Raw genomic sequence first — 19,414 nt, 5'->3', positions numbered from 1 at the left:
CAGAGTGGTGGGCCTGCTGCACCTGATTCAGGTCCCCTCCAGGATTAGGGTGTAATCGGTCAGGAGTGTAGGCAAAATCAGCTCACAGCTATGTCACTGAATTTCTGATTCTCAGGAATTGCACTTAAGCAATTGAAGCCTCCTCAGTGTGGCTTCCATGACTCCTGCCTCATTTTCTACCAGCATCTGCCAACCACCATTGTTTTGTGCAAGGTAAAAAGACCTACCCCCTGAGCCAAAGTAAAACCAGTGGGAGGAAAACATCCACTTTAGGTGTATGTGGGATTAACTGGGGCTTCTCTAGCAAGAAATTCTCAGTCCAGCTTCTCTCTCCCTTTCTCTCCTTCAGCAGTCACAGCCTATTCAGTAAATAAATTACCCATAAACTTCTTTCTCAAAATGATTTTCTGGATCCGAGAGCTGTGGTAGTCAGTTCTGTCACAAGTGTTTAACTACAAACAAATATGGGGACCTCGCCCTGACTGATAATGTGTATCTTGGTATTGACTTTACATTTCTATGGGTAAGAGATACAAATAGCTTTATTATGCACTTCACGATAGTATGGTGTGGGCTACATCTTGTCTGAGGTTGTCATTCTCTAAGTACCTATATTTATCTTATCAGATATACGTGAAACACTTATGTAGTCAGTCAAGGATTGCATGTACTAACTGACTGTGGGATGTTTCCTATCCACATCTTGCTGGAGACTTCTGGCCACCTGGAAGCAGAGAGCAGCAGAATCTAGCACCTGTGATGTATGAGGAGGGAAGAGGAGTAATGCTCCTGTGCTGGCTAATCTAATGTCACCTTGACACAAGCTAGAATTATCTAAACAGAGGGAATCTCAATTGAGAAAATACCTCCATGAGATCCAGCTGCAAGGCACTTTCTTAATTAGTGATTGATGGGGGAAGGCCCAGCCCATTGCTGATGGTGCCGTCCATAGGCTGATGGTCCTGGGTTCTATAAGAAAGCAGGCTGAGCAAGCCATGGGGATCTAGCCAGTAGGTAGCACCCTTCCGTAGTCTCTGCATCAGCTTCTGCCTCCAGCTTTCTGCCCTGTTTGAGTTCCTTTCCTGACTTCCTTTGATGATGAACAGTGATATGGAAGTGTAAACCAAATAAATCCTTTCCTCCCCAACTTGCTTTTTGGTCATAGTGTTTTGTTGTAGCAATAGAAACCCTAACTAAGGCAGCTGTCAATAATATTATCTACAATGAAGGCTTCCCCAGATGACAGTGTGAGGGGAGTCTCTGTGACCACCATGGCCAGCATAGTAATGATTCATGGTAGGCGAGAAGATAGTTTGGTTCAGCACAACCCAGTAGCTGGTGTTGGTTCAAACTTTGGGAGTCTAACCCTGAGCTCTTTATTTTAGGCATATTTAAGGACAGCTTTTTTTTTGGTGAAAGCTTTCCTCATGATAATTAACTCAGTGTCATGTATACTATAAAGCTTAAAGTATGACTACATTGATATTTTTTGCAAAGCACATATATCACATTTTTATAAAAATAGGTTCTATATATAGATTGACCAGCACATGATAAGGGCCTTAGGAGGATCTAGTATGATCTTGACCATACAGCACAAAGGTCACCAGGCTGTTAACCACACCCTCTCCCAGGCTTCTGGGTACAAAAGGGTTATGCATCTCTCCCTTTGAATGGCTAACCCTGTGTGCTTAGCATTCCTTCTCATGTTTATCACACAAGGACCTTCTTACCTCATACAACATATAAAAACTAGGTTCTGAATAGTATAAACTCAAAACTCTCTGCTGCACATAAGATAGACATAAAATTTAATAGCATTTCAGGTAAAATCTTTTGGATTAGGTATCAAAGATCCAATGTCAAGTCATATCTGCATATCTGATTTGCTGTCACTCTTAAACTTGTATGCTTGGTCTTTTTGGTGGAAGATATGAATAAGATTAATCTGAGTTTTGATGGGAAGACTAATCTTGAGAAGTATTTGGGGTTTCATATATTCTTTTTTATCTATAAATGTATACAAACACACACACATTTGAAAAAGTATCTCATGTAAATGTAAGAATATGACAAGTATCTGCTTTGATTTATTCCATCTTGCCTACAATTGCTTTCATTTTATTTGTAGCATAAAAACTATCAGGAAGTCTTTGCAAGCAGGATTTAATTGTACTGACAAAACTAACTCTGATTCTCTAATTGAAAGTGCACACTGTGGCTTAGGCTAGGGGTCATTCTAAACCATGTAGATTCTGTAGGCTGAATGTGACAGCAGCCTTCTTTGGACACACAGGATAGCACAAAGGTCCCATAGTAGGTAGTTGACCCTGCTCTATGACACATGCAACTTCTGTCTTTGGTCCTAAGGTCACTTCTGTAGTGAGGGGGAAAAGACTGTAATTCAGGGCCCCGAATTGTTAGACATTCTACATGATCACATGCCATTGTCCTGTGTCTAGTCACATGGCCATTTCTAGCTAAAACGGGAGGCTAGTCTCTGCAATAAAATCCAGCAAAACTCAAGAAAGAATGATAGGAACAGAGGCCAGTAGTTTAGTCATCTCTTTCTAAGTCAGGGTCAGCTGATGTGGAAGACATCACCAGCGTTTTCCGTTGTTTTTAAGCCATCATTTCCATGATATACAAATGATGGTCTTTGAGTTGAGCAAGGAATCTCTTATGTCTATCCCTTACATATAAGACAAACATTAAACATTCAAGAGTATAAGAATTACCAGGGTTTATCAGCTCAATTTTTGTATTTACTGAGTCTGTGCCAGAGTAAATGACTTAACTTTGTTCATTAAGTTTATTGGCATGAATCTGGTTGGATGGTGTATAATTTAACATGATTACTTTGTGTGTACATGAGTATGTGTGTAGAACCACTAAGGGTAAACTTATTGCCTTTTAGATAACAATTTTAGTTATTAAAATATCCTTCAGGTTGTGGATGAGGACATTTACAATCCTGGCACTTGAGAGCTAAGTGGAAATGTCACTAAACTTCCTCTGATTAAGGGATTCTATGAGGGTCATACTCAAGCTGTATGAATACATGGTTTGGGCTGATTCCAGAGCATTTCTATCTAACTCTCCCTAGGCCTAGGCCTGGAAGTTTTTAGCTTCTATACAATCTAATCTTCTGTAAGCCTGGACCTTGAAGGTCTCAACTTCCAGTCTCCATTTGCTAACCTAGGCCCTGAATGTTTCAGCCTCTGAGACTTACTGCTGAATAAACTTACTAAGTCATTCTGAAATCTTGCTGGCTGCTCCAACTCAACTGTTCTGGCTCAAACTTTCCTCCAAGCTGACTGATCCAAATTGGCTTCTGACTGAACTGTTCTACTTGGAAAAACTGTCTCTGAACTCCACAGACTTAACCAAACTCAGCCGTAGTCAACTCAACTGCACCAAACTCAACTCCCTGCACTGCTCTCAAGTAGCCTCTTTCCTGTCTGTTCTCCTGAGAGTTGGGTGTATCCTATCTCTGACTCATTCTGTCAAATCTTTCTCTGATTCATCACTTTTCTACCCTCCAATTAGACATCATTATTTGGGATTAAAGGTTCTAAATGTGTCTCCAGCCAGATCACATCGATATAGGTCTTTGAGCATGATCTGTTGTCAGAGTAACCATGTTGCTGGGTTAAAATTCCTAGGGGAATAAGATCAGAACCGAATATATCAAAGTCCACCAGGAATGTGCAACCAAACAGAAGAGGAAGCTGAGAAATAGATAGAAAATCATGAGCAATGACATGCTAAACACATATGCTGTTTTGTTCGGAATGTTCTTAAAGTTCTGTATGAGATTTGCTAATCTTAAGAAACTCCACAAAGCTTTACATAGGACCCATCAAATCAAAGGTCAATATGAACTGCTAATGTCTAAAATATCTTGTGTCAGAGCTGACCTGCACCTTCATATAAACTCATTGTGGTTTTTTTGTTTGTTTGTTTGTTTATAAGCTGACAGAAAAAGATATCTGTTGTCATAGTGCAGATAATTCTGATCTATGCCCCTGGTCTGATCAGCATTAGTGTGTGCTTAGTTGAGATCAGTGTTCATATGTTTTGTGTGGTGATTCCTGAACCCCAACAGAGACATGAAGACTGAGGGCATTTTCTAAGTAAGAGGAGTCTTGCAGAAGACAGGCCAGGTGATCAGATATTGTGCCTTCAATGTACCTTGATGTATACTCCTCTTTTATATGAATAAGCTTCTGTATCTTTGGCTCAGACCAAATCTTCCATCGTAAGTCGTAGGTGTTCAAACTAGTCTCTATTGTGTTTCTGTCCTGAATCACTGAGAAAACCCAGTGCGAGCTGACTTCTGGTCCCAGTTGGAATGCTGGCACTCTGCTTTCCTTGAAAAGATTTCACAGATTCAGCTGGACCAGCAGCCTGACAGCCTCTTGAGTCTCCATTGGTCCATTGCCCCTGGCTTCCTGTCCCCTCTCATGGATCCTGCAAGTGAAGGCATAGTGAAACCGTAGAACGGTTTATTGGGGAATCAAACTCCTGGGACTGTTGGTCAGGGGAGGGAGAAAAACAAACAGCAAAAAATAAAGAAAAGCCCTGCCAGTTTTAAGAGTACCGGTATTGGTGGGGTTGTTGGGGTATGTACAAGCCAGAATACTCTAAAAGGTAGAGTAGTGGGTAGTGAGATGTGTGGCAGGACAGCCCGGGAACTGATGTGGGAACTTTGATCTGCTATAGGCTTGATGAGTTCATCGGAAACTAGATGCTCTTGTCAAAGATAACAGGCTGTCATTTCTCATCCTGAGTCTGAAACATGGATAAACCACATGTTAGCATAGAGATGCCTGTAAGATTTGAATTTTTGCGGTTCTTCTTACAGCTAATCAATTGCTCCACGGCAGAGGTAACTTGATGGGACATTCTAGTTCTACTCATCTAGTCTCATTATGAGAAAACTGTCACTTCATAGCCACAAATCCTTTGATGCCTTAATGATAATTCTAGTTACTTGGGCTTTGAGATGTGTCCTTTTAACAGTATCACCAAATCCTTGAGGGCTAGTGGGTTCTCTTTATTGTATTTTTAAAAATGAACTCTGCAAGGGTATTTATGAACATATAATAGGCTCGTGGTAATTTTTGATGGAAAAGATAATGAATCTCAGAAACTGGGAAACCCTTAGGTCAGAGTAACAACAATGCTTTCTTTTCATACCATTGTCTTCTGAGGAGCTTGGAGGAGTGTGGTCTGGCTGTAATTGACAAGGAAAACGGAAGGCTATTTCCTCCCTCTGTAGTCGAGCTATTTCCTCCCTCTGTAGTCTTGTTGATTAGCACCAAGACTGATAGTTGTCTTTCCATTTTTTCTGCTTCTGTCCTTGGGGTGTCTAGGACCTGCTGCACACCGAGCGGGGAAAGAGAGCAGAGTGAAGTTTGGAGTTTTTCCTTGGGGTGTCTGGACCCAGATGCACGCAGGGCAGGAGAGGATGAATTGAAGTCCAGAACAGGTGGGTCAGTAGGACCTGGTCCCGTGGTGAATGCCAGAGGAGGAGGTCTCCTAGAAAGACTTCAGTGTTGCGGCTCTTAGAAGACAGTTCTCTTAGACAATAGTCAGTGAAACAGCATGTGCTCTTTATTCCGGGAGAACAAGGACTATATAAACCTTCAAAAGTGGGAAGGGGTTCTTCTTAGGGTAAAATTTCATTGGCTGAGGTTTAAGGTTCTGGGGATACTTTATTTGCATGGAGAGGCTTTCCAGGAAGCTGAACCTGTAATTTTGCCGAGGACATTCCTCAGGTAGAGTGTGGGGGTTGGGCTCCCCGCATAGGTCAGAGAAGAGGAAGCCCTGCAAGAAACAGAGTCCTCCATTTTGTGCAGAGCTCAGGGAGCTACCCAGACGTGGTAGACTTCGACCTTAAGTAGCAGGGTTTTCCAACAGATAGTCATGAGTTGAATGGGGAAAAAAGTCTTAGCATTGAAGTACATGGGCACCATTCATGGTAGAAATATAAATGGGAGCCTTTGAGGCTTCTGTGGCCAGGTCTGCTGCTCAACATTCACGGTGCTAGCACTTACTGTGTCTGATGTGCCCCGTGCCCGGCCTTTACCCCACAGGTCTGGCTCACCAGCTGTTTTTTGGATCATTACATTGGATGGTATTCTCAAGGTTTAAAGACTAAGTAAGCTTCCCTAGCCTCCCTCCCTCCCTCCCTTCTTCCTAAATCTAGGACAGATACATTTTTATCTTCTCGTTGCATTTTTTAAATGGGACATCAGTCGTTTTTCCCTTGTTATAAATGAAATGCTGGTTAGTCTTTGGAAAGGTGCTGGAGTGTGTAGAAAGAACAAAAAAGATGGTGTGAAGAAAGTGTGGACTGCTGTCTAGAGTCAAGGAATAACCAGCTAGATAAATAACAGAGACAATGGAGAAGAGGCATCTGAGGTTGTCTCTCTGTGGCTTGAATCAGTGACTGCTTATCCCAGTGACTATCAGTTCTCTGGTGACAGAAATATTAAAATATTTTGCTATTTTCTATTGTACAAGAGGTTTTGAGCTCTGTCCAAAAGCTTTGCAAACCAAGATTGCTAGGGTGAAGTCTACTGAGGAATCAAAAGAAATCCTGCTATAGTAAGCTTGGGGTTATAGAAAGCTCCTGGGAGTGGGGGCAGAGAGGAAGCCAAGAGACTGTACCTAAGCCTTTTTCTTTTTCCGATTTTCTCTAGATTCTAACTTTACAGAGCAAGATAAATATGGCAATAGTGTATTTTATTGGTGAAAAGTGTATCTTTTTTTTCAAATAATAATAGAGCTAAAATGTTATTGCCAAGTTGAAGGCATGAGAGGTTGCTCTGGGAACTTACAGCAAATATTATGGTTACTTGGACTGGGCTTTGATTTCTGACTTTCACCTCCTTCAAGCTCAGCTGTTCACTTCCACAGCACAGTCAAGTGGTGCTCACCTGAAGCTGTGCTAACACCATAGTGTTCTACAGCCCACCCTTGCCCTCAGTCCCTCCTTCCATCTCTTACTCCTCCTTCATCCCTCTGGTCTTATCTAAGCTTCAGCCTCTACCTGTTCCTTCTCCCATCTCTCAGAGTGTCATAGTCTTTAACCAAGCTGATGACTGCCTTCATCTGCCTCCCATGGTCACCGAATGATGCTGGAGAGAGTCCCACAACTGCACTAACTGGAGCCATTATAAATTCTTACACTTCAGTCTCTCTGCTCTGTTTAGGAAAGCTTGTGTGTGCTTAGGAATTTAGAGCTCTGATACATTTGACACAAGCCTCACAGCTCTCCTAAGACTCCTAGGTCACTGTCACCTCACTCAGCAAACAATCCTCCTGCTAACGGGAGTGACTTCTTCAAGCTCCCCCCATATCCCTAAGAGACGCTTGTCTCTGCTCCGCACTGAGTCCCTCAGAGGAAAAAGCATCTGTCTTCCTTCTGAGGTACACTGCTGATTCTGTCCCCCAAACCTGGCCTCATCTCCAGGAGCCTTCTCACCTCCTTCACAAGCCAACTCCCATCTTATTACTTCAGAATCTGCTGGCCATCCTCCGAGTGCTAGTTCTCAGGCCTCTGATTGCACAGGCAATGGATCAGGGAGTCTCTTCCCTGTTTTGTCGTTTCTGAGTGTTCTTCAAGTCTTTGACTAAGAAGTTGTCACTCCTATGATGCCGTTTCTGGCCCATATCACCCCATTACCCCTCACTTTAGGTTCCATGTCTGTCTCAGCGTTACCATGGCATCCTCTGTAAGACTTCAAGTCTTATCATTTATTCACCTACTTCTTCTTCATGTCTCTATGCAAATTAGTATAGGAAAACTGAAACTCCAGAGAAAATGCTAACCTACAATTTATACACTCTGATTTAATCAATACTGTCTTTTTGACACATTCTAATATGTATTTCTGAGACTATATATAATTTTGATGATGTGTTTATATGTGCTATTTTACAAATAGTTATAAATATTTTACTTAATTTTTATTTTAATTTATTTTAATTAATTTTAAATTTTAATTTTAAATTAAGTTAATTAATTTTAACTCATATACATATAAACTATGAAAAATTGTAAATAAAATATTTTAAGGTGTTCCATATTTACAAATATACAGATACATAATAATTTTAATAAACTATTGATTATCATATTGTATGAACATCTCATTAAAACTATTCCTGACTGTTAAATCAGTTAGGATGTTTCAACTTCTATTATAATCAGTGTTGCAATGATCATGCATAAATATCTGTGCCCATTTTTTTTTTTTTATAAAGATTACTTTCTTAGAATCAATTCTCAGCCGTGCGATTGCTGGGTTGAGGAGAATGTTAGCTAGTACTTGCTAGATATTTTGCCCAAGGCTTCACTCCACTAATGCTTTCAGCCTTTGAAAGAACAGATTGGAGAATTAGCTGCTTTCACATGAGCCGTCGGCATTGGAAACTTTAGTGGACTGTGTTTCTCTGCTCAGCATCGCTCATTGGGCTCCCGTTTTGCTGAGGCGGCCAGTGGCATCATTAGAGGTCATGTCGGAAGCCAAAGGTCATTTCAGCTCCTCCCATAAACCCCTGCTGTTAGCACCCAGCCCCCCCCCCCCACTTCTCAAGCTATCATTTCCTGTTAGCACTGGGCTCCTAATATTTGAGACACCTGAGTTGAACAAAATTTTTTGAATGACACATAATATCTCTAAAGTAGTAACTTTAAAAAATGTTGGGATTTTCTTTAAAATCCAATGATAGGAATATTGGAGCAAAAGAAACTGGCATGTAGCAGACATTATCACCTCACCAGGGCTGCTTGAGTGTTTTTGACTTGAATTCTGAAGCAATCAAGCACTCATGGCTCAAAGTTCAAGATGAACTCCAGGCTTTTAGCCTAAAATGTCTAAAAATCAGAGTTGAACAAAGCAGGGTGGAGAGGAATACAAATCGATTAAAGGTAACTAAATGATGGCAAGTTACTAAGAGTCAGAAACTGTATCTCACGAACACGGTAGGCCACTGTAATAATGAATCATTTCTGTAAAAGTACTTTTCTTATTTTAAAAAAAATTATTTCTTTCAGCTTTTGAGAAGATGGTATAATTACATCAATCCACTTGCCATTCCTCTCTCTAAACCCTCCCAAATACTTATCCTTGCCCTCTTTCAAATGCATGGCCCAACCCTTTTCATCAAACACATATATTAATGATAAAATAGATAAGTACAACCTGCTTTGTCTGTATACGGTTACATATGTGTATACTTTCAGGCCTGACTGTTTGGTATTGGATACTCAGCTGGTGTACTCTTCATTCCTTTGTTGTCTGTAATGCTTTATGCAGGGTTGAGGCCTGGCCTCTCTACTTGTTGTCTTCATTCAGGTTAGGATTAGGCCAATGTGTTGGTAAGACTTATGGATGTGGATGTAGCTTTGGACATTCTTAGGAAACACAATTTCTCAGCAAATTCCCCAGTCCTCTGGTTCTTGCAATGTTTCTGCTCTCACTTCTACAAAGATTCGTGAGCTTTAGGTGTGAGAGGTGCCGCAACTCATACCTGGTCCCACATGCCTAGCCAGCTCCCCAGGGCTAGTGAACTTATAGATCTGGGAGGAGTATCTACAAATCCCACTTCACACTAGGCCAGCGTGATATCTAACTACACCTAAACAATTATTCTTTGACTCAAAGATAAGTGTAGTTCTCACCTCTCATCAAAGAAATTCCCCTTTGCAACAGAGACCATCACAGAAAACCACAGCTGTGAAATGTTTTCCTCTTTAGAGAAAGTATTGAAAGCTGTGCTCCCAGTGTCCACATTATGTCACCAACAGTAGCAGAAGCCAAGGGACCCTGGCTCTGATCTACACTTGGCTTCATTCAGAGTTGGATTTCTACCTGCTTGTCTCCCAGCCTTTGAGATTTCCTGAAGCCTATAATGGAAAGGCCTGGAGGAAGTCGCACGTTTCATTTGCACCAGTAAAGATGGTAAGATGTATTTTATCAAGAGTTGAAACGCAGAGGACATCAGAGCATCCAGAGAAAGTGAACAAAGAGAAGTTTCTCCCAGTTAAGGACCACCATGAATTGAAGACAATGTCTTTGTCCAAATTACAGTCTTATTTTTCTCATTTCAGGAAAAGACGTGTTAACAGCTATCTATGGGAAATACTGATGTGCCCAATCGTATGCACTTTCCCCCACAGCTGGAAGCACTCTTGTTCTGTTTGGGCTCTCTGGTCCTGCCACAAGCCTCTCCTACTTCCCTCCCCACGTGCTTAGCCTCCCCTGCCCTCCCCATCCTTCTCACTGGACCCAGAGGAACAGTATGGCCCAATAGCTCTTTTTCTGACCACGTATCTCTACTCCACAGGCTTCCCTTGTAAACATCAGTCCAGATGTCCTGATTACAGAGATTTTCAGTGGCACAGTGAGAGGGAAGGGAAGCAGGAAGAGCTGGCCACCTCATCACTTATGCAAACACCCCAGTAGATTATCAAATTGTCCCCAGGAGTGGCTGTTGCCAGCATCTGCCAAATCCACCCCTCCTTTTCCTCCAAAGGGATTTCCTGCTTCTAGAAAACACTTTGACTCATCTGTCCCTTGGCCTTTTTGTCTTTGCACTTCTGTTACAACTTTAAGAGATATAATGAAAGAAATGTCAGGATGAGATTATATGTTTAAAGAACATGATGCTTGATCCATGTTGGCAAACTGTTTCAAAATGATTATCCTGTTTTAGTGCCAAGAGCGCTATCAAAGACAGCAGCTTCCTCTGTGTTCTATCTACAATTCTCTGCTGTCATCTTACACATTTAGCTGCTGAAATAAACAACAAATGTGTGAATCTTACTTGTCAACCTGCTTGGATTTGGAATCAACTGACAGTTGAGCATATCTGCCAGAGGTTTTCTTGATCAGTTTAATTGAAGTAGGGAAGACATCCCTACCCCCCCAAGTGTGAGCCACACCTTCCTGTGACAGCTCAGAGGGAGAGAGTAAGCCTTTTGCCTGCTGACTTTCACACTGTGCTGGCACATTTGTCTGCTTTGGGGGCATGTTGCTGCTGTTGCTGCTGCAGCCACCATCCTCCACTGATTCTAGAATCCAGTTTCTTTAGATGATGTTTCTTTAGATGTGAATCAAGGAAGGGTGGTACTCCAGGAATCGTTTATTTCTTCAGCGCAGGTACCAGGTTTTCAGCTTTTCCAATGTGAAAGCAGGCACTGCTGGGGTACTTTGGCTGTATCCTGCATGCCAACCTATTAAGTCTCCTTTTAATATATATTCCTTTTTATTGGCTCTGTTCCTTTGGAGAAGCCTAATACAGAATGCTGCTTCATTGGTGTTTTATCTTTCTCTGAGTATACTATTTACTGTTCCATATACACTTATGATCCATTGTTTTAAAACTCTCCACTTACCTATCTACTGACATTTCTCTCTTTCTTTCCAATATTTCACAGATTCATAGTATCCTAGTAATTTTTAGATATACTTGGGTGCATGCATTATAAATAAAGATATTGGCATCATCCCATTGAGGCAGGATAGAAGGACATAGAAACTTATGGGAACACAGGAAGGGAGAGGAACACTTACTCTGGACCAGGTAGAGAAGAATTCAAGCACATTGCCATTCGCTGTAAAGGTTGCTGCAATAGTCAATCTGCTTTCATGTCTAGATAGTCTATGATAGAATAACAAAGACTCAGGTTTCAGGCCTGAACACATACATACAATCTTGGGGAGAGTCTTATCCCTGAGAATTTCAAACAGGACTATTAACTTTATTTACAGTAAAGGTAGCCTAGTTTCCTTTTTTCTCTGTGATCTACACTTTAGCTTTCTCACTGTGATCCTGCCCGGTGCCCTCAGGAACGTGTCTTCTCGTTTAGGTTTCTTGTCAACCATTTGATAATAATAGCTTCAAACTTAGCCAAAATCCTATATGCAACTGTTGTGGAGATAATCAAATGTGCTCTTGGTGTAACCCTCTTTCTCGGTACCTCTCTCATTACCCCTCATCCCTGTTCCTTCCTCCCTGTCCTCTGTACATGCTTGCCTGTGCACCCATGAGGAGTCCAGAGACAGTGTGAATATCTTCTTTATCACACTCAACTTTATGTTTTAGAGATGGGGTCTCTCACCGAAATGGAAGCTTGCCATTTTTACTAGATTGACTGGCTGGTAAGCTCTGGGGATCCACCTGTCTTTGCACCTACCCCACAGTATTACTCCAGTGCTTAGGGTAAAGGCATATGCTGTCACAACTGGTTTTTTAAAGATGTGTGCTAGGAGTCTGAACTCTCAAGTATGCATGCTTTGCAGCAAGCACATTACCTATTAAGCCACCTCCCTCGCTCCAAAATATCTTTAAATTAAAACAAATGACTTACTTTAACATGCATATGATTTGTCTGCACACATGCCCAGTGCCAAAGAAGGCAGAAGAGGGTGCTGGATCCCCTGTGCTGTAATTGCAGAGGGTGGTAAGCCACGGTGTGGATGCCAGTCACTGAACCCTAGTCTCTGCGAGAGTAGGAAGTGCTCTTAACTGCTGAGTTGTTCAACCCCCATATGTCTCCAATTAAAAAACCCTAATGCTGCTTGGTAGTGGGTCACTGTGAAGTTCTCTTCTGCCTAGAAGCCACTTATCCTAGTAGCTTTAGCTGAGGTCCTTAACTGATTAGGGGTCCCAGTGGAGCTGGGAGTTGAACCTTATACAAGGTGAGCACACTGAACTAAGTGACCCCAGACCTTCTAACTTTCTTTCTTTTTAACATGGAGAAAGGGAAAGTTCTTTTTGAAAGAAAATATTTTTTATTTATGTGAATGTGTATCAATATGTAACATGTACATGTGCATGTGCAGGTACCCATGGAGGCCAGAAAGGGTATTGAATCATTTGGAGCTGTGGTTATAAGTATTTCTGAGCCATCTGATGGTGTGCTGTGATCTCAATGGCAGATTGCCAATAGAATGATAAGAGCTCTTAATGATGAAGCTTTTCTCCAGTCTCCTTCACAGTTCTCTCTTCCAGGCCTGCATCTTGTCAGTTACCATGCACTTAGTACATTTTTTCCTCTCTCGGAAGCAAATGACCTGGCACTGTCACAGTCTGAAATACACCAAGACCTGTGTGTGCTTTTATCAGAGTGAGAAAATTCACACTGTTGACATAAACAGAACTCGCAAACTTATAACATCTGCAGAGGCATCGCAGAACTTTCTAAAACATGCTTTTCCTTGGCTGCCTGTAAAGAACAGGACAGCCTGTTTGCTGAACCATCACAAAGCACTTCCTGAGATTAAAATTGGCTGCATATACTTTGTGTCACAGGTCGAACACAGGTTTCATTTGGATGGAGAAACTCCCCGACTTGCCCCTCCTCTTACCTGACTCACACATTCTCTCCAGTAACCCTTGGTTGTAAATTCTGTCTGTGCTTCTCAGGAAAGCTGAGATTCATATTTGTTATACAGTGGGAGAGAAAGTAAGTAGTGTGGTAAACTAGCTATGTGGGATATGACAGTTAATACCAGTAAAAATTTGCAGTTTCCTAAAACATATCAATCATGCATACATGTAATTCTATAAAGCCCATAAGAGAAAAAGAGAAACAAGAGTCCCTCACGGCCACCCCCCACAACAGCTTGCACTCTCCAGAGGCAATTTTTTTCTTTGTCCCTTTGTCCATCTCTTAAAAATATATTATGTGTGTGTGTCTATGTGTTTACGTGCACATGAGTGTAGGTGTCTGCAGAGGCCAGATGTGTCAATGTCCCTGGAGCTGGAGTTACAGGTGGTTGTAAGCCACTTGTGTTAGGAAATTCTACAGGTGCAGTACACATTCTTAATGCTAAGTCATCTCTACAGCAACAATTATTTTCCATCAAGCTCCTTCCTTCCTTCCTTCCTTCCTTCCTTCCTTCCTTCCTTCCTTCCTCCCTCCCTCCCTCCCTCCCTCCCTCCCTCCCTCCCTCCCTTTCTCCTTCCCTCCCTTCCTTTGCTTGAAGAACATGGCTACCCCTCTGGTTGGGAATCACAGGGAAATGCTTCATCAAGTGCTACTGAACCACTTTAGGTGCTCACTTCCAGGATAGCCCAATCAAACAGAGAGAGAAAATCCTAAAGAAAGGACAGGCTCAGGGAGAAAGGGATTTTATGGAGAGGAAAAGGAGAGACAGGAAGATCCATGCAGGGGTAGTGTCTCTTTTCCTAGGGTCTAGATCATGGATGGCTATGGCTCTCTTCCTCCAGCAGTGTTTTAATTAAAGAGTAAGGACAAAGGCTAGCGGACATTCTGGGTTTTCTGGATCCAAAGATCTAGAGTGAACAAGTTGACTATTTAAGAGGGGCTTCTCTTTAGAATCTGGAATGCTAGACACAAGAGAGGTAGGGTTAAAGGATCAGGGAAGACTGACTCTGTCTAAGACATGAACACCCCGCCCCTAAAGCTGCACTGTTTCAAAGTCTGGTGGGCTGTGGTGCAGCATCTGATGATCGTCCGGTAGACTCAGTAGGAACAGAGAGATCCCAGAGTCTTCCCAGAAATTTCTCCTGTGGAGTAAAATACCTTCTCGAAATGTCACCCTAAGTTCTAAGGCTATTACTTTTCATGTTCTCTGTCATTTCCTTTTATCAGGCCATCAATTTCCTCAGCACGGATTTTTGCAAAAGACTTAATTGATTTATTAACATTTTTCAAAGTTTAGGAAATAACAGCAATATTTTCTTCCCACATATTAAATTAGCAGGGAAAAAATAATCCCTAGAAGCAGTATATCATATTAATATTTAATCTTTAAAAAAAAAGGTACAGGAATGTATTGATAGTAGGATAGGCTCATGAGCTGAGGAAAAAAGGCAAACTGTTGGTAGCCACTGGCTGCTGCTGATAGAGGAACAGTCAAGTGACTTTGAGAACAATGAAACCTTTTTGGGGTACGGGGTTCTTGCCTTAGGGTACTCTATTGCTGTGATGGAATACCATGACCACTCACAGTTTGATTTAACAGTTCATCAACAAAGCAATGAGGGCAGGGACCTGGAGGCAGGAGCTGATGCAGAGACCATGGAAGAGTGCTGCTTATTGGCTTGCTCAGCCTGCTTTCTTACAGAACCCAGGACCATCAGGTAAGGGGTAGTACCACCCAGAACGTGTTGGGCCCTCCCCCATTGATCATTAAATAAGAAAATGTCCTACAGTCAGAATGTATAGAAACATTTCCTCAACTGAAGTTCCTTCCTTTTAGATAACTCTAGCTTGTGTCAAGTTGACATAAAATTAGCCTGCATAGCTCTGGAAAACTTGATGGCCATCAAAGCCATCAAGAGGCTGTGCCTTTCAGCTTCTAGTCTCAAAAATTCAAAGAATGAGATTCACAGACCATAGAAAGTGAGTTTTAGAAAGAAGATTAGTATGGGCACATAGGTAGAAGCTTAAGACAGTGAGAGAGAGGAGAGGAGAAAGGGAAAGAAAGTGAGCACAGAGATCCTGGATGGGTAGGATATCCCAGAAAATAGGGTGCTATTGAGCTGCTGTCTTGAGCCTTTTAAAATGACTTATGGTGTAACTGGGGTGAGGTGTAGAAGGGAGCTGAACAGGCCCAGTTGACCAACCTAGCGTCCATGTGCCACCTCTCAGCTTCAGTCACTAGCATACATAGCTTTAGGCTGAGGTGCTCCTTTACGAGAGAACAAACGACAGGGACTAGAAGTCTCTTTTGGCATCTCTGACCTCCAGCCAGCACATTCCGGGGTCTTTGTCCTACTTGACCAGTTTCTGTCTCCTATTCTCACCAACGTGTTTGAAGAGTTGAAATACCATAGTAGAACTACATTAGGACAGTAAAAGGGATATATCACTTTGGGGGACTAATTCATTAACATTCAAATAATAGAACAGCAGGATAGGTCACCCTAAAATACAACTTTTGGAGAACACAGTATGCTTGGTTGGCATATGGCTTATTTTGAATTATTTTGAAAAACAGCAAATATTGAAAAATATCTGAAAACAGTGAAATTACCTTTCTGTAAGATAGATTTATAATCTCTAAACCAGTGGTTCTCAACCTATGGGTTATGACTTCTTTGGGGGTCAAACAACCCTTTCACAGGGGTCACCTAAGGCCATCAGAAACCACAGACATTTACACTTTGATTCATAACAGTAGCAAAATTACAGTTATGAAGCAGCAACAAAAATATTTTCATGGTTGGGGGTCACCACACCATGAGATCTAACTGTATTAAAGGGTCACAGCATTAGGAAGGTTGAGAACCACTGCTCTAAACAAAATCCCCAGCTGTAAGCATGTCTCCCTGTCTGTTCCAGGAAGGACTCTTACCATTCCAAAAGTTATATTTTAGGATGACCTATTCTGTGTCCTCCTATGTTTGACACCTGTATTATACCCAGTTATAAGCATGTCTCCATGCTTGTCCCAGGAAACAACTCTTACCATTGGAAGGCAAAGGATTACATCTTGCATACAAGATTTATTCCACTCCTTATTTAGCAGAAGATACTTGAAGCTTGAAGTCTAAACCACTTTCTCTGAGGTGCTCATTTACGTCAGTAGCCTTCAGTTTGTTGCTTGCTGAGCTATCTTTTCTTGTGGCAGTTCTGTTGTATGATCAAGTTTCCCCCAAAGCTTGTTAGGACTAAATAATCTTTAAAAAGAGACTTGCTCCTTAATATAGGAAACTCTAAAGGGAGATTTCTTAAGTTCCAAAGTAAAAATTCCAAACTCAGGAAGTTTCTCAAACTTATACAAGGTCCCTCCTTCTCGAAGGCTCCTTCTCGAAGGTTATGTAAACAGTAAGGTCTTCTGAGGAAGCACACAACAGCCGAGTTGTCAGGCTGCCTGTGAGTCATGCAGTGAAGTCTAGGCTTATCACTTTCATGAGCTAGGTATGACCCATGCTAGGTAGACTTTGTTGGTGCAGCAATCTTTGCATTATTTCTGCTCCTCTAAGGAACCCCTCACTCATATTCCTGTAAGTCACACCAACAAACTCATTAGTTCACCAAGTTGGACTTTGGTGGTCTCTCATTGGTTCCGTATCTGGAGAAGACATTTGTTCATGTCTCCCCATGAATATAACAGTCCCTGCACATAATAGCAAACATCATGTTCTGCCTCTTACACAGAAAATTACCCGTAAAACCCAGGATTCCTTTGCCCTTGCAGTTCCAGTCAGAAAGTCATTTTTGTGTGAGATTTACCACAATAATGCAAAACATGGGACGTGTTCTGTATAATAGTCTCAGTGATGTTATAGATACATAACATGCATGCATATATGTATATAAAGGTGTTTTTGAGGTCTGTGATTAGAACTATGTTGAAAATACCTGTTCAGAAAAAGTATCGATCCCATAGCTTATGCCTAATGAACATGACTTCATATTATTTTGAATATTTCATATTCACTGGCATTAGCCTACTCTCCCAGGGATTTCTTGTCCAGCATTATAATCATCATTAATAAAATTATTAATTATTATTAATTACTATTTATTAATTAATAATAAAATTAACTATTAATAAATATTATTATTCATTCACACAGACCTAGAAACTCTTCAAAAAAAAAAGCAACAGTTGAAAGTTTAAGACTCTCTGAAACTCCTTGCTTATGATGAAACATGGTAGCTTCATTGGGAAGATCTACAGGCCAAAGGCCACTAAACTTTGTTTCCCACACTTGTTGCCTTTCTGCAAGGCTTGTTCCTAACGTTCTGTTGTTTGAGTTTTTGAGATAGGATCTTGTGTAACTCCAGGCTGGTATTATGTAGCCCAGGTTGGCATCACACTCTCAGCAATCAAACAGTTTAAGATGTCAACTGCTAAATTCTCTTCAGATTTACAGAATTCAGAACATTTCCTCACCTCTGTAGTTCCCACATCCCTTTGTCATTTAGTTAAACTCACCAACTAACAAAACTTAAGTTCATGTTTGGGTTAACTTGCAGAAAAGTAACACGTCGGTCAAAAAAGAACTGTGGGAGCCAATCCTAGGATGAGGGCCACTGAAACCTTCCAGAGAAGGCAGAGGGTCATGCCACCATGGAGAAAGACACACTTAGGACACTGTCCTCCCCATGCCTCATCTTCCTTTACCTCCAGAGCTCTCTGTAGTCCTACACTTCTCAAGATACAGTTTTGAGGTTAAAAGCCAGCTATTCCCTTTAGAGACTAGCCTTTGAGTAATCCCAATTCTTCTTACCAATCCTTCTACAACATTGGCCCTCAGGCTGGGAATCAAATCCACCTTATTCCAGTAACAAACTCCTAGCGTTGACATAAACCAACCCTGAAAGAGGTTAAGTGCGATGTTTATTTAATCTTTATCAAGGCCTTAAACAACACTTCAAAATGTAAATGAAATTGTGTTCTTGCTCCTTTGAGAACTGTCAGGATGAAGCTCCTTTCTTTGTGGCAGTGAGCAGTAAACTTGGTCCCAAATCAGTCTGGGAAACAAGCACTCAACAGTGTACAATGGGCCTTGAGAGCATGCATGACATGAGAGCTGTCCTCTGTGAATCCCGCTTACTATCTTATGCCTATGAATAATTGGGTGTGCATGATTAAAATTAGATGCATTAAGTGAAGGGAATGGTTATATAACTTAATGTGTCAAACAAAACAGAACTCTCTCACCACACCCTTATTCTGTAAGTTCATAAAAGATAGCCCTAAACAATAACCAGGGCCCTTGAGTACCCTTACTTACATGCCTTGCTATCATAGCTTTGCTTTAAATAAAGATTCCTTGCTACTTTTGCAAATTTGTGTGCTTGTTTAAACCCTTGGTTCAAGAGGTCACAAATATGAGACCATCCAGCCTAGACCCCAACCATTGGTTAAAAAAAAAAAAACAAATCCCAAAGAACCCCTTCTCTATTGTTTTCTTACAGAATTAGGACCATGTTTCAATATTCATACATTTTGATATAAACCATCCTGTAATGTGTAAAAATCAAGTAAGACAGCGGAACCTGTTACTACCGTTGTTGTCTTCTGTGTAACAGTCAACAACAAACCAGACAGAAACCAACTTAGGTAGCAATATGAGCTATTCATACTGTATTATGCACAGAGAGTAGAAATACTTGCAGGCTTAGTTATAATGAAAATGTTCACAAATGATTCAAAAATGCTGTAGTTGATGGGCTTTGGTGTTTAACTGGACAGCAGTTTGTCTTGACTTACACAAATGTAAACCTGTTTCCATGAAATTAAAAGACAGACTTTAGTTAAGAGACATTTTTTTCAGTCAATGGATTTTTTTTAATGATTATGAAATATATATGTCTTATTTTGTACACTGGCGGGACAACGAGCTGGCACGCAGGTAGACAGAACATGTCAAAGCTGGCAAGGGCAGCAGTCAACCATCGCCTTGTCCG

This window comes from Grammomys surdaster, unplaced genomic scaffold (assembly GCF_004785775.1).
Source record: "Grammomys surdaster isolate TR1022 unplaced genomic scaffold, NIH_TR_1.0 188, whole genome shotgun sequence".
Lineage (NCBI taxonomy): Eukaryota > Metazoa > Chordata > Mammalia > Rodentia > Muridae > Grammomys > Grammomys surdaster.
The sequence above is the reverse complement of the archived record's forward strand: the minus strand, read 5'-3'. Positions refer to the sequence as shown.